The following is an 8,770-nucleotide window of genomic DNA, read 5'->3' as shown; positions in this document are numbered from 1 at the left end:
AAAAACCCAACCAAACAAGAAAGTGTCACAGCAGAAGCTTCTTACGTCCCAATGCTTGAGAAATGTGGGATGTGCTCATCGGACCAAGGCCTCCTCTCCCTGGGATGCTCAAATCCATTTAACTTCAAGGCCTCAAATTGGCTCCAGCACTCGTGCTGCAGCACTGTGGAGCCCACACCTGAGGGTCCTTGGTTGCCTAAGCCTTGCTGCACCCGCTGGGATGTGCAATGAGGTTTTTGGCTGAGGACTGAGGATGCTGTGTACTGTGGCATCCAGCTTCTTGGGCAGCACAGGGATGCTCTTGCAGGTGGGGATGGACATGGCTGTGGTCAGCCTTGGAGGAGCCACATGTGTTGGCTTCCAATGGGGCTGAAAACACATTGTGCTGGTAAAGCAGAGCTCAGTGTGTTGGAAAAGTGAAGTCAACCCCAGTGTGAGGAAATAAAACCTCTTGAAAGCCATGGGCTCACAGGATAGAGGAGACCCAGCACATGCCTGCCCTTTCCCCTTGGTGCCACAACCAGGGGCTGCAGCAAGAGGATGCTGTGAGTTAAACACCACTTGGTTAATTACTGCTTTAATTACCATCAGCCTTTCCAGTTCTCAGGATCTGGTGGTTTCTCATTATCCCCCTTGTATGTTGCCAGCATCCTTCCACCCCTGGTGAGTACTGGGGAGGTATTTCAGGGGCTGCCAGTCTCACGTTGCAGCAGGAGGTGAGCAGCATGGTGTGACAAGCTCCTGAACTGCCTGGTAACACCATTCCAGAGGTGTTTTTGGGTAATATAGTAGGTTTTCAAGGTGGCAGGCTTGTTCCTGCAGCACCCAGCTTTAAGAGAGTGAGTGTGGCCTCCCCTTCCCCAGGGCAAAGCATCCCCTGGGGTGGGACCTGCATCACTGTTGGGCTTTGAAGCTCTTCCCTGCATCCCCACTAAGCATCACCCCAGCTCCAGCCTGCCCCAAGGCAGCCCCTGGTGCTGGGGGTCACTTGGGGATGCCCTTGGGAAGCTGCACCCCCTCTTTACACCATGGGCCATGCTATGGGGCTGCTCTGCCGCCCTCCCAGGCTGTGGGGAAGGGCTCGTCCGGGGTCGCAGCAATCGATATCTCATCTGCAGGCTCTCCTAGCGGAAGTGATGGTATATTGGAACATGGTAATGGGTCTTGTCTAGTGGAAAAGGCTAATCTTCCCCAGCTGTACAGGATCTCCGCAGGTGTCCTCGGGCTCTCCCCGCTGCCACCAGCCCTGCAGCCAGCCCAGGAGCACACACGCTGTGTTAAAGCTGCAGTGCTCCAATTCATCCTGGTGCCGGTGAGGGAGAGCTGCCTCCAGCGCAGCCCCATGGGGTGCAGAGCCATGGCTGCGGTGTCCTGGTGAAGGACTGGCCCTCGGGGTGGCATGGTGCAGCTTGCATCTGCTGGCTCAAAGTGGATAAGGTGACATGGCCTCCAGCTTTGCTCACACAGGGATGGCATTGCCCGAGGAAGAGGAGGATGTGAGGATGATGGCAGGAGGGATGTGGCCCCCCTTGAGTGCCACCTGCAAGTGGAGGTGGGAGGCATGGATGTACCATAGGGAAAAACAGGGATGAAAGCTCCTTGCTGTTACTTTAGCTTCTTTGGCAATGCACTTGCTGCTCCATGGGGCTCACTGCATGGAGCTTGGTCCATTTTGCCCATCCCTAGGGATTGCAGAGGCAGATCTCCACTTCCTGGGTGGCTCTTGCACCCAGCTGGGCTTTGTACAAGCACCGGGTCCTGGTTTCTCTAAGCTCACCAGCCAGTTCTGGCTACTGCAGCCTGCTGCATCACTATGGCAAGAGCAATTTCCCTGTTTCTCTGGAGGTTCAGGTAATTACTGGGTTGAAGGTTTAATGTGCATGTGGGGATGAGCGCAAGCGTTGCCAAGAACAACTCAGAACAATGCACAGGTTTGGGCAGCACATCCTGAGGGATCAGGTGTGGTCATGGTGTTTGGAGCCCCTGGATGTGGTCTGCAAAATGGGGGGCTCTGGGGTGCCCATCACAGGCTGAGATCCCTCCTGATCCCATCATCTGATCCCATGGGTGTGCCAAAATTCCCAGGGGACGAGAGCAGCTGTGGGGCTGATGAGTTTTTTGCTTAAACTTTACTTTTTTAGGCAGAGAAAGGGTCCATGTAAGCAAAGGTGATGATGCTTTGCAGGAGGGAAGCAGGGAGGTCTTGTGTGGCTGTGCCCTGTGAGACTGTGTCCCCATCACATCCCCTCCTGGGGCTCCATCTCTCCCAAATGAGGGACAGAAGATGCTCTTGTGCTGCCCCATACAACGCAGTGCAGGTGGTGGTCATGGGCTGCAGTGCCAAGGATGGAGTCCCCTCAACAGGGACACTGGTAGTGCTGGTGCACTCACAGGAACGCTACGGAATCCCCTTAGTGAGCATCTGTCTCCCCTTTCCCTTCAGAGCTGTGGCTCCAAGCAGTTCATGGGAGCAGGGAAGGTGCCCTGGGCCCTGCACACAGGTCACAGGGCTGCAGCACAGCACGGCTATTGAGTGTTTCTATCTTTCCAAGGGAAAGCCATCCATCCCCCCGGTGCGGTTGGGAGTCGCCGGTCGTGAGCTTCCCAGGCAAGGGGGGAGATGGCTGCCTTTGTAAACCCCTTAACAAGGTGGCTTTGTCTCCCCGTTTAACAAGAAGCTCCCTTGCTTCTTCCCGGGAGTTTCCCAACGCCGGGTCCCTGAAAGCCAGCTTTATGCTCCGGATGGGGACGCGCTGCCGTGGGGCCGGCAGGGATCAGAGGGACACAGGGGCCCTTCTGCACGCCCCTGACAAAGGCTGCCCCGGGGGGACACAGCGTCAAAGCTCAGCCGGCACAGGGGGGGACAAGGGACCCTCAGAGGAGGCTGCGGTGTGAGCCCAATGTCCATCTGGTCACTCAATCGTGGCAGGCAGCGATGCTCGGGGAGGGCCGGGGGGTCCTTGTGGTTCATCCCCATGGAGAGGGGCACAGGTAGGTTTTGTTGGCTGCAGGTAACCGGATCTGCAGCCGTTTGTGCCTTCCTACCTTCCCCTCTGGCTTTGGTGGGGGTTGAGAGGTGGGAGGTGGGAGCCAGGAGCTGAAGGCTGGAAACTGAGACCTCTGTTCAGAGGGGATGGAAATGGGTTTGGAGAGAGCTCCGGGTGCCTCTGCTCCAGCACCCTGCAGCCCTCCCAGCTGGACCAGGCCACATGCAGCAGCAGGAGGGACCACCTGGGAGTGATGCTTGGCTCTCAGCTACAAGGGGCATCCCAGCAGAGGCATCACCCAGCATCTGAGCTGTGCTCTCCCACCTCCTCTCCCTTTCTCTGCTGGACTCCTCTTGGTTTGGAAGCTTTTGCCCTTCTCTCATCCCACCACCAAGTGCCTGCTCTCGCCCCCACCCTCCAGCCATCTGCCCCCAAGCCCCCTGCCCAGATTTACTGTCACACGTTGGAGCCAGGGCTCAGCACCAGGGTCACTGTGTCACAGCAGCCCCTCATCGATTTGTTTTACCTCCCCTTGGCCAAAAAGCACTTTGGCCTCAGCCCCCTCGATGGCATAAGGGGCTTCCCAAGGCCCTCAGTGCTCCCCTTGCCCACCCTGGTCCTGCATAGCCAGGCCCTATGGGCACGGGGCAGCGGGCAGCCAGCTGAGCCGCTGATCTCCTGACCCCGGGGGCACCTAATGTGTCTCCTGGTTTATCTGGATCGATATTTCTGCAAGAGCATGGATGACCCTTCCGGGGGGGTGGGGAGGATGGGGGTCCCGCTTGTTTAGCACAGACCCATGGCTGGTTTAAGTGCGTGGCCAGGCGGGAGACCTCAGATGAGGATGACGGCTCAGACTGTGGATGTTTAGGGTCTCCTCTGTCCAGTTTGCTGGTCTTGAGCTCTATGCTGGGGTGCACATGGTCTAAAACCTGAGGAGCAGGGGTGGCTTCAGCCCTCAAGTACCCCTCCCTGCAGGCATGGGGTTACCATAGGCAGGGGGTGGCATGGGTAGTGAGGGGTGCAAGGTGCTCACTGGGCTCTATATGAATAGAGGGATGCAGGTGGCTGCTGCAGGAGCACTCAGTGAGGTCTCCTTATGGCATTTGGGGCTGGATGAGGGATGTTTGAATGGTGCTGGGGGTGTGGAAGTGAAGGTAAAGGATGCACATTGGCTTAATAAGGCCGAGCAGCGGGCTGCTGGGGACATGTCTGGGACAGCAGCCTCCAGCCCTTCCTGGTGCATACTGGAGGACACTGGAGGCACAGGGGCTCTTCTGGCTTGCCAAAGGGAATCGATGCAAAGAAAACACGGACTGCAACCACCCTGCTGAAGGCACCATGTCCTCAGAACCCCTCCTGTCCCCAGCCCTGTCCCACAGCATCACCCCCGAGCCACAGGTACCATCAAGCAGGGCAGATGCAGGGCAGCGCGGGCAGCCCGAGGAGAAAGCAGGGGCTCTTGGCAACTCTGCCTTTTGCTTTCAGCCTTGCCCTCTCGCTATTTATCAGTGACTTTTGTCCTTGGCCAGCTTAGCGGCTGAAAGGGGCTGTATTATATCACATGGAGGCAGCTCCTGGGGGGAGAGGGCCGTGCTTTCTGCTGGAACAAAGCACGGGTTGGCTAATTCCCCTCTCCTCCCGCAGCACCCGGGTCCCATCTGGTTGACACAGTTTGCTCCAGTGTCTCCTGCTATTAAGCCCCCATTGCCTTCCTGAATCACTCGCGCTCCCCCCTCCCCTGTACCCTCAGCCCCTTTTCCTTGCTTTATTTCTCGTTTTCCGGGCAGAACTTGCTCCATGCGGTGATGTCAGATGTGCACGGAGCAGACCAATAAAACCTAATGCATCCCCTTCTTTGTCTGCCGGCCTCTCCAGCGCCTCACATTTTCCACTCAGAAAGCCACTCAAAACACATCAGCAACAATCCCTCACAAAACAGCCACTTGTTGGCTAATTGTGCCGGGGACCTGCACTGCGCTTTCCTGCCGAGGAGGGTCTGCTGAGCAGAGGGTGATGGGCACCCTCAGTATCCATTGGGATCGGCCCCACGGTCTCAGCTGCTCCCCAGGGTTTGGTCAGGCAGGGATGTGGGATGGGGATGCTGCTGTTCCTCGTGGCCTCAGGTAGGTCAAGGTGAGCTGGGGAGGGTGGTTGCAGAGGCAGGAGTGGGGCTCAGCTCAGGATGCAGCTGGTGGACAAGCAGATGGACCCTGCTGGAGCTCTCTGTCCTACCTGCTAAGTCCTGTGCAGGCAGGAAAGCAGGCAGGGATGATGCCAGTGGGATGGGAGCTCAAGGGGGGAGACGAGAAGGATGCTGGGACCCCACCAGGCCTGTGATCCTGGGTGATGTCCCTGTATCTGAATGCTGAGCAGAGAGCTCCTTGCAGCTTGGAAGGATGCTGGTGGGATTCACCACAGGGGATAGAGACCCAGATGTGCATTGGAGAGCAGATAGGGTGAAAGTGAGAGATGCTCCATGCTGGGAAGGAGACAGAGGGGCTTGGATGTTTGCCTAACAGAGGACCATCCAAAAATCCCTTCCGATGGGTCTTTAGTGCCCTTTGGGATAGGAGAGAAGGGATCAGCAGGTGGTTAATCTCTCCCTTATGCATCCAGGGGGTGGGAGCATCCCTGTGGTGCAGAGGGTCCCTAAGCACACCCTCCTTTTCCCAACACACAGATAAGTGTGTAGAGTAAATGCATTTATTTTTCTGCTGGAAAACTCCAGCAGCTTTTCCTGCTGCCACCCGAGGGATCAGGACCGGAGCTGCATGTAGCCGGGGCAGCCTGCTCTCGGTGGGTATGGTCATACCTTTTAGCTTAAAACTGCTTAATTCCTCCCCATTTTGGGGTAACTGGGAGGCAGGCGAGGAGGTTCAGTGCCAAAGCCAGCAGCCAGTGGTAGGCTTTTGGTGGGTGCTGTGCTGGGCAAGTAGCCCAGAGCCCTCCCATTGAGTACCCTGCTGCAGAGCACATCTGCCTGCACTCACCTGCCTGCACTCACCTGCCTGCACTCACCTGCCTGCTTAAATGTCACACAGGCAGAGCGACACGGGGAGCCCAACCAGAGCAGGGTCCCACTTTCTGCTTTCCCCATAGGGACCTGCTTTGGCTCTGTTTGGTGACCAGGATGAGCCTCTCTCGCGCTGCCCCATCCAGTGATGCAGAGGGAGCTGGAGGGAGCTGCTTCCTCTTCCCAACCCCTTTCTTTGCTGCTGGGCTCATCACATCTGGATGTGGGACCCCAGGGGCAGGTTGGACCCCACATACCTGGGGGGCAGGGGTATAAGGGGTTAAGCTGTGCCAGTGGCAGAAATCAGAGGATTACAGGTTTGTTGCGGGACTGTCCCATCTGTCACCAGCACAAAGACGAGCCCGTCTCAGGCTGGGCTGTCAGCGAAGAGCCCACCACTACATTAGGACTCCATTAGGGGAGACTGGCGGTGGGAAATGGCAGCTGTCAGGGCACTATCATTTCTCCTGTAATTCCTCCCTCTCTCTTCTCAACGGCACTTAAATAGCAGGTCTGCCCACTGGGCCCATTGTGTGTTTTCTTCCTCCCGCTGCTCCTCTTCTCTCTTTAAAGCTGCAGCTCCCTGTGCCCCTTCCCTGGCAGCCTGTGTGTCCGGTGCTGGTGCTGCTCATGCAAGGAGAAGGGCTCATGAGTGTTGGCAGCATCCTGACTGTTGCGATGGCTGAGGAGCCAGCCCGGTCTGCAATGGGACCGGTACACTCAGCAATGAAACCAGTGACTCCTGACCTTGGCACAGGGAGGAAGAGAGGTGGGATACAGTCTCCAAGGATAGGCCCTGTCCTTCCATTTCACATCTCTGAGCTGGTGAACGATTCCTGGTCTGTTCTGCCCTTGCCTAAAAGCCTGGATGCCCATGGATGCCCATGTAGGGCTGGTGTTGCTCTGCAAAGAGTAACAGGAAGGGCAGGACCCCTGGCTGGTGACCAGGGTTGGGGCTCATGCCCAGTGACCATGGGCTGTGCTGGAGGAGGGTTTCTTCCTCTTAATTCCAAAGCTATTCAATCTTCAGTGCTGGGCAGAGCATCATGGGCTGTACCCCTTGTGCCATCATGGCCGGCTTGGGGTGAGATGCTCCCCCAGCACCATGTGGTTTTGGGATCCATCTCACCATAGCATCAAACCATGGACAACCAGGTTTCTTAATGGGACAACAGCATCTGGAATCTCAGGAGCTGCAGACAGCATCTGCTCCAGGGGGAGCCTCAGGGAAGCATCTCAGCATGATGGGGACCCCTCTCATGTGCTCAGTGATGGTCTCCACACTCACACCTCTCCCAGGAGCCCCATGGGCTGCCCACACCTTGCCCTATCCTCATCCCATCTCCTGCCTGACCCGGCGTTGCCATCACACTGGTTTTCCCTGCGGAGCCTCCTTCTCCAGGGAGGGATCAAAACAAACACTTCTGCAGAGGAAGTGCATTGCAGTGGTGCTCGAAATAAATAACTAATTTCTCCCTCCATGATCTCAAGGAACAGGAGAGGCGTGAACAGCAGGGCCTGGTGTCGGGCTGACTGGACTCCCCGGTGCGGTAATTCAGAGGATGACAAACATAAGCCAAAGAAAACTGTTGAGAAATGGGCACTTCCCGCAGCCCTGAGCAAAGGAGCTATTGCAGGGTTTGGAAATAACGAAGGCAAAAAGAGGGAGAGGGGGGAAATTTTCTCATTGAGACCAAGTGAAGTGCCAAACAAGCTGCTATTATGGTGGCTTTGAGAGGCACAGGGAGGGGGTGATGGGGAGGAGAGGAGGGAGGTGGGGGGGAAGAGAGGGAGAAAGGGCTGGAGGGAGGGATAAAGATGGGGATGAAGGGATAACGGGGACACGAGGAGCCAAAGGTGGCGTGAGGGAGATGGAAAGGGGACCAGGTTGTGTGATGCTGGCAGGGTCACCACCTACCATCGCCCCATCCCTCACTTCAGATCCTCTATCTCCCCATGCATCCCTCACCCTGGTTCCTGGCCACCTTCCAGCCCCCGCACCCACCACCACCGAAAGGGAATAAAAACCAAACCAAAAACAAAACAGGGAAAAAAAAAAGGAGATGGAAAGAAGGAAAACAAAATATCTCCAGTTGTCGAGACAAGGGGAGAAAAATAGAGGCAAACATCCATAATTTTCTCTGTGGGGCTTTGCAGTAATTGAGCCATTTGGATAAAAATAAAGGCAGCAGGCCCTTTAGGTAAGAGGAGCTTTTGCAATCCAAGAAGCCTGAATTATGCGCCTTGGATCACTCGAAACCCCCCACCCCATCACCCCCCTCCGCCTTCGCCAGGCGACACCAAACCACTTTCCTTTTTCTTCTCCCTCTCCTCCTATTTTGTGGTGGGGGTTTTTTGTCCCCTCCTTTTTTAAGTACCCTGTCAAACGGCGTCCGACGAGGGCAGAATTTCAGCTGTCACAACTAATTTCAGTGTGTGTGTGAAGGTGTGTGCGTCTCCGGAGGGGGGGATGCGGGGGATGGAGGCACAGAATCACTCTTGGTTTTTCTTTTTTCCCCCTCAAAAAGGAAGATTTACATCAGAAATTTGTTTCTGGAAGTGTTTAAGGCCTGTAATTTCCTTCTTTTCTATTGCTGCCTGATGGCTTCTTCACTACAGGCTCCCTCCCTGCCGTCCCTGCCTGCTCAGTGCTTGGGGTCACTGTCTCCCTCCTGGCAGCCTGGTCCATCAGCCTTAGTCTTCAGCACCAAGGAGGTTCCTTCATCCCTTATTAGGGCTTGATGCTGCCAAAACTTGGCTCTCCCAG

Source organism: Melopsittacus undulatus, chromosome 11, assembly GCF_012275295.1.
Source record: "Melopsittacus undulatus isolate bMelUnd1 chromosome 11, bMelUnd1.mat.Z, whole genome shotgun sequence".
In the NCBI taxonomy this organism is placed as follows: domain Eukaryota; kingdom Metazoa; phylum Chordata; class Aves; order Psittaciformes; family Psittaculidae; genus Melopsittacus; species Melopsittacus undulatus.
The sequence above is the reverse complement of the archived record's forward strand: the minus strand, read 5'-3'. Positions refer to the sequence as shown.